This window comes from Zingiber officinale, chromosome 4B (assembly GCF_018446385.1).
Source record: "Zingiber officinale cultivar Zhangliang chromosome 4B, Zo_v1.1, whole genome shotgun sequence".
NCBI classification, from domain to species: Eukaryota; Viridiplantae; Streptophyta; class Magnoliopsida; order Zingiberales; family Zingiberaceae; genus Zingiber; species Zingiber officinale.
In genome coordinates this window covers 66,529,520-66,537,103 of record NC_055993.1, presented here as the reverse complement: position 1 = coordinate 66,537,103, position 7,584 = coordinate 66,529,520, and positions in this window count along the sequence as shown.

Here is a 7,584-nt window from a genome sequence, read left to right as displayed (position 1 = left end):
AGATGGGAGGTGGGGTGAGTGCTTGGAGAGAAAAGGAGGAGGATGTTATGGAAGGAATATTAATCAATATACAATTTATTGAGTTGGCAAGTAACAAGCTAATGTCATGTCATCTTATTAACGGAAACATGAATGGATATTTGATGGATACGGAATTATAACACAATGTTGTAGGTTGTGATAGATTAGATAATGAAAGGTTGTACTAGATTTGAAAAAAAAACATTAAAGTTATACTAGATTAGTGTATGCACCCGTATATTTACTATATATGCATTGTTTGGTGCTGAGCCTAATTACTGAAAACAAAAAATGGTTAAGTTTGTGCTTGATCAATGGATTAACCCTTATATTTACCATATGCATTGCTTGGGGTTGATCGCCTGATCCTAATTGGATGATCTTTATAATTTGTAAAATACAGGAACAATATAAATTTGTCATGTTCACTTTGCTGGTTTTTTCACATTGATATAAGTGGTTATTTGTGTTTTGTTTCCATTGACAAATTTATCCAATGTATCAGTTAGAGCTGAATTTCCTTCCAGAACTAAGATATAAGTGTTTTGTTTTTTAGTACAACCTTAAATAATCCAACGAAGTAATCTGTTTGATCTTTTTTAATGTGTTCATGTGATAGTATTGTAGTTGTGGGACATGAAATTTGTTCAGACGATATCTGCTCTTCCTGCAGTAGAAAGAGTAGTAGTTATTGGGACTCTTTGCTTTTCAACTCAAATCTGATGGTTCTTATGCACAGTAGATTACTATTCCAATTCAGTTAATAATAAAGTTTTATTTAGGTAAAACTAACAAGATACTTAAATGCATTGAGCTTTTCAAAGTCCAGTCATGAAATAACTCTCATGGTTTATGTTAAGACTCAGTAGGTCTTGCTATTACTCTTATTTCACCATGCCTGTCATTTCAATAAGTTTATTGACAATTGTAACTTCTGCAACTTACATTATTTTCGTTAGCTTATTGATGGTCCATTGCCCATGCAGATATGCTTCATTGTTTGTGAATTCCCTGGTCCAACAACTTCGTGTAGATGGTCTTTACATAAGGCCTCTTGGGAATGTCATTTACCTCATGTGTGGCCCGTGCACATTGCCACATGTCTGTACTGAACAACGTCACAAAGTACATTGTAGAATTTATGAATTCAGCAAACAACAAATTAAAGAATGAAGTTGTGAAAAAAGAGCACCGGAGCAAGCATTCTCTTTCTTCTACCTTCATGAGAAACCTCTTTATAATATGAAACCTCTTTATAATATTGTATGATTGATACATATTCTACTTATTTGTGTAGATTGGATGTTTAATCGTTGTTATGTAATAGTTAGTTTGTTAGAGAGTTCCTATCTTGTTTTGGATCTTCATACCTTATTTTGATATAATGACAAACAATGACTTGTATAAATTTTGTGAGGATTAGATTTCTACTAAATTTGTTGTAAAATTTTAGTTTATTATCTTTGTCAATGAAATTGATTTTTTTTAATATAGATAAGAACATCAATAGTGTACCTTTGCATGCTGCGGATTAGAATATTAACAGCATACATTTGCATGCTGCAGAAAACACATTCTATAGCGCACATTGCACGCCGCGGAAAATAATATCCACAGCGCGTAAAGTACACTACGGATATTATTTTTTGCGACGTACATTGTGTGTTGTGGATAATAATATCTGCAGCGTGCAACGCACGCCGCGGATAATCTAGGACTTTCAACGGCTTTTAATTGTGCAGCATGCAATGCGCGCTGCGGAAAGCGAATTTGCGCGCTGCGAAAAGCCATTTTTGTTGTAGTGCGTGAACAGTCAGGGTATGTAAATAGTCACTATTTGAGGAGAATGCTCTACCATGGATAGTTCCGCGAACAGACAGGATACATAAATGGCTACTGTATGTTAGAGGAAACTCTACCATAGAAGGTCTCAAGGTGGGCAGGATATATGTTGGACCCAGTAAGCCGGCAAGAGGGGGGTGAATAGCATGCAAGGAGAGTTAGAGAATTTCTCTTGCCTTCCAGCTTAGCAATGATAGAAAATTAATTAAAGTAAGTAATTAACATAAAAAACAATTTAAAAGTAAGTAAGAAGGTCAGAGTTTATTTGGTTACAACATAAGTGGTTGTTAATCCAACGCAGTTGCAAAGCTCCACTCAAAAGAATCTCCTTTGTTGAAGGCTGAAAATCCTCTTATCTCTTTAATAGCTCAAAAATTAACTAGGAATTGAATACTAAAATTGTTGAATAATTCCTAACTCTAGTGGGCTTTATATAACCTCCTAGAAAAAGTTACCGTTGGTTGGAGGTGCTTCTAGAGCACTCTAGTGCGCCTCCAAGTGGATAAAATTATATCCCCTATGTAACGATCAACTAATGGCTAACCAACGACTTTTTACATTTGAGGGTGCCTCCTGCTTTGTCTAGGGGGTCTCCATCAAGTGGTGCAAGGGTGACTTCATGCTCCTCTAAGGAGCGTCCGGTCTGGTAAATAGCAGCTCACATCTAATGTTTGAGGCGCCTCTTAAACCGTTGGAGGTGCTTTGCACTCCAGGTTGATCTTCGTGTGGGTGATACTCAGACCAATCGGAGTTGAGCTCACCCGAACCTAATTCCAAGCTTCTCCTTGAGCAGGCTTCCTCCCCGACTTCTTATTGCTCGAATGTCGTGCACATCCTTCTCGCCCACCGGTATACTCTTCTGTAGCACCTCATCCCTTGGATGCACCGAGCCTGTCGACTCGCTTCCCATGTAATCTTTCTCACTAACTATGTCTTTCACTTGACTTCTTGTGTTCCTAAGCTGTAACGCCCGAAAATTCTCGAAATTACATTATAAATATTCTATGATTTTTCTGGAATTTTTAGATATTTTTCCAGAAATTTTCGAGTAGCGGAAGCAGCAAAAATAATTAGAACCGCAAAATAGCTTAGGCGGGAATCGAACCTGGAACCTCTCGGATCCAATAACTTTTAGTTAGCCTTAGTAACCGGTGAACCCAGCAGGGCCGTGCTGAAAGAAAGAGGAATCAATTATATTTATATTAGAGTTAGGTTCAATTATCCACTTAATATAAATAGAAGAGTTAGGTTGGGTTTGGTTTATTTTAGATTTTGGTTCGGCAAACTCCTCCCCTCCAAACCCTCACGCCGAACACCCTCCTCCTCCTCCTTCTCTCGGCGCCAACCACAAGGAAGACCTAGGGTTCTCTCCCTAGGGCCCCAAGGACATCTTCCGGCGATAACTCCGGCACGAGGACGCTCTCCTTCGCGAGGGGAACGCTTAGACGCGAGAAGATCGTCGAGAAGTCGTCTCCACCGGAATTCTAAGGAAATTAGCGTACGAGGTAAGAAACCCCTCACCTGCAGTATAAGTAGCTCCGTTTGGGTTTTCTACGCATTAGTTTAGCTATATGCAGATTTTTATCAACGCATAGCGTGAAATTGACCCTCCTCGCAGGTTTAGGGATTTAGTGAGCACTTCTAGATGGGCCGGATACGTAATCCCTCTTCAGTGGGGGGTTTCTAGACGTTGTCGAGTGCCTAGAAGTGGTCTCCCTAATAGAGAGGAGAGTTGGGGCACACTAAGTGTTCGATAAAATAGCTAGTTAAGTAAAAATGCAAACTAGGCATTTTAACAGCTCAATTGAATGCATTAGAAGCATCTAAATCAGTAAATCAGTTTATTCTAGCTTATGGGACTACGGTCCAATGGGTGGGCTCCCACAGTCGCCTCTGGGTTCAGACAACCTAGCTCTAGGTTCAGATAACCTAGAAACAGCAAATTAGAACAGTTTAGCTATATTCAGTATTTTACTTTTCAGTTGGCACTGTACCGGATTAGATATCCATTGGGTTGGACTCCCATAGTCGTCCCTAGGTTCAGATAACCTAGTAAACCCTACTAAATTCGGGACTTGCAAACCCGGGTTTAGTTAGGGATGCGCGCACAGTAAGTACAGTTGCCGGGCCCAATAGCACATGATTATTATTTTGATCTACTATGCTATTAGTTTTCAAAACTCATAAAATCAGTTATGTTAGTTGAGTTTGATTCCAGCTTCAGGTTAGCTTTAGTTAGCTTAGTTCTCTATTATTGTTCTATGTGATTAGCCTGCTATGCCATGCCTCAGCTTACATGTTTAGTTATTTTAGTTTATGCTTGCAACCATAGTATGTCATGCCAGTACATGTTTTCAAATAGCATTCTTTAAAAGCATGTTTGCATCGTTGCATGTTTTAGTGAGGTAGTCGGTTTCTTACTAAGCTTTAAGCTTACAGATTCTACTTTCCTTATACTGCAGATAAAGGTAAAGGGAAAATGGACTAGCAGAGGAAGCTGGAGTTCAATGCAAAGATGGTGTGTGTGGCAGGAACATGGAATAAAAGATCCTTAGGGGATCTAGCAAGCTTAAACAATTGAACCTTTAGTATTTCTATTTTCACGCACTTTTAATTGTTAAATGCTACGAACTAGTAAACCATGCTTTATATCCAGTTTAGAATGCTAGCTTTATGTCATTAGAATATATTCTATGGATTGTATAAGTGAAATGTGAGATTTTGGCACGAACAAGTGCTGAAATGAGTTTTGATATGAAATCGAAACTCCGATCGATCCACGGATCGATCGAGAGTGTTGTGCACTAGATCGGCTGACCGATCCATCGCGAACAGAGAGTTTATGGATCGGTCGGCCGGCCGATCCGAGGCAACGATGAGTGCTCAGCGATCGGTCGGTGGCCGATCGGTGAGTCATCAGATCGGTCTGCCGACCGTCGATGCACTCTGGATCGATCGGTGCCGATCCGACCATAGAAGGATCCAGCCGCGTACAGTAGCGATGAAGCTTGTGGATCGGTCAGCTGATCGATCCAGAGCCTTCTTCCGTGCCAGTATCAAGCTGGATCGATCACGGGATCGATCCGACAGCCCAATCGATCCATGGATCGATTGAAATGCCTGATTACAGCTAGCAGGACATCCGAAAGGCATAGAATATCTCCCCTAGCATGTGTACGACTCCTAGGTAGACCTAGAATTTTAGTTCAGTTTACAGTAATTAGTTAGTAAAAATTTTAATCAATCCAGATTTTTCCGCAATAGTAATTTAGAACAGCATTACGTAACGATCGGCCTCGCAGCCTAGTCAGTAGGAGGTGGGTCGTTTCAGAGTGGTATCAGAGCAGTGTTCCATACTTCCTACACACACATCAGCATTGAACCTGCAGCTTCCAAGTAAGAATACCTCTACTTTATTTATGTTTCTTTCTTTCTTGTTATAGTTCATGTTTATAGATAACTGATGCATGTTAGTATGTGATAGTAGATAACATGATAGCAATAGTTATACAATTATAATTGTATTAGTTATACATGTCCTGTCCTCTATGTGTTTAGAAATGGCACGAGGACACCCAGCTAGAAGGACACCAGCTACTGAGCCCAGCATGAGGCAGACAGTTCCGTGCCTCCCCCAGACCTTACAGTGTTAGTGGCTCAGTTACAGCAGCAGCTAGCTGAACAGCAACAGGAGATAGCCACCCGGAACCAAATCTGATGACTCCAGTGGTCTTAGAGGTTCCACTAGTCCAGCCTGCAGCACCAGCACTAGCAGCCCCAGCAGTAGAGGCAAGGAGAGAAGCTTATCTGATCCAGTGGCAGAGAGTCAAGCCAGAGAACTTCTCAGGCACTAGTGAACCATGGGATGCACAAGTCTGGTTCAAAACACTGGAGAGTACGATGGAGCTTCTGGACTGGCCAGAACACGAGAAGGTGAAGTGTGCTTCTTCTGCCTGACAGGGGATGCACGCATGTGGTGGGAGAGAATCAGAGCGAAGCGCCCAGTGAACCAGATGTTATGGGCTGACTTCGAGAAGGAGTTCTTTGAGGAATTCTTTCACATGCGGGTTACGAACCGCCACTACGACGAGTTCACAGAGTTTCGTCAGGGCAACCTTACAGTGGAGGAAGCCGTGAAGAAATTCAACAGATTGGCTCGTCTATGCCCAGAACTAGTCAGCACAGAAAAAGAACGAGCCCTGTTGATGCTCAAGATGCTGAGGCCGGAAATAGCAATGAAAGTGGCTGGCGGCATCCATAGGCCGTAAACCATCGAAGAACTAGTCAGCAGCGCCTTGACCACTGAGCACTACCAGAATAGTATCAAGCAGCAGAAGCAAATCCCCTCAGAACCTAAGGGTCAAGGAGGCTCAGGTACCCAGAAGCAGCAGGGCCACAGCTCTCATGGCTCTAACTGGAAAGGGAACTCCAGTAACAAGCGCAAACCAGGGAGTTACCCAAAAGCAAGCAGCCCAGTTATCCAAAGTGTGCTACTTGTGGGAAATTCCATCCTGGAGTTTGTCGTAGGGGCACACGAGGATGCTTTGAATGTGGACAAGAAGGGCACATGGCTAAGCAGTGCCCAAACAAGACCAGTCTTCCTCAGCCACAGTCGATTCAGTACGGAGGCCAGCCAGCACAGTTGCATCAGATGCAGGCCGCTCTAGATGGTCCACACATCAGCCAGGGCAGATTAGAAGCCCCTCCAGCTATGACCAATGCGAGGATCTACTCACTGACCAGAGATGACGTAGCGAATGCCTCGACAGTTGTTACAGGTCAGATTAGTATTTTTCAGCAAATAGCAACTGTCTTATTCGATACTGGGGCAACCCATTCTTATATAGCCAGGGCATTCGCAAACAAGTTAGCAATACCTCCAGAGGTACTCAGTAGTCAGTTTCTGACGACATTACCTTCGGGAGAAATTATGACATCTACGCACTGGCACAGAGCAGTATCAGTCACTATAGCAGACAGAGAACTCTTTTGTGATCTAATAGTGCTAGATATGACCGACTACGATGTCATCTTTGGAATGGACTTCCTGATCAGATACGGTGCTTCCATAGAGTGCCGTAAACAGAAAGTTTTATTCCAACCCGAAGCAGAAGCATAGTTTGAATACATCGGGGAACCAAGGAGAAAGGCCAAGAGGTTTCTCTCAACTATGAAGGCACAGAGATTAATGGATTCAGGGTGTACGGGATTTTTAGCACACGTAGTCAGTACCAGTCAGGACAAGGACCAACAGCTAGCAGAGGTCCGAGTCGTAAGTGACTACCCAGCAGTCTTCCCTGAAGAGTTACTAGGATTAGCACCAGACAGGGAGATTGAATTTGAGATAGAGCTCATTCCCGGTACCAACCCTATTTCCAAAGCACCCTACCGCATGGCTCAGAGCTGAAGGAACTTCATGAGCAATTACGGGAGCTACTTGACAAAGGCTTCATCGCCTAGTCACTCACCATGGGGCGCTTTGTATTCGTGAAGAAGAAGGGCATGCTCTGTGTATAGATTACCAGGCACTAAACCAGGTCACAATCAAGAACAGGTATCCTCTTCCCAGAATAGATGACCTGTTCGATCAGCTAAAGGGAGTAGCAGTATTCTCTAAAATAGACCTCAGATCAGGTTATCATCGGGTGAAGGTTAAAGAAGGGGATATACCCAAGACAGCATTCAGGACCAGATACGGACATTATGAGTTCGTAGTCATGC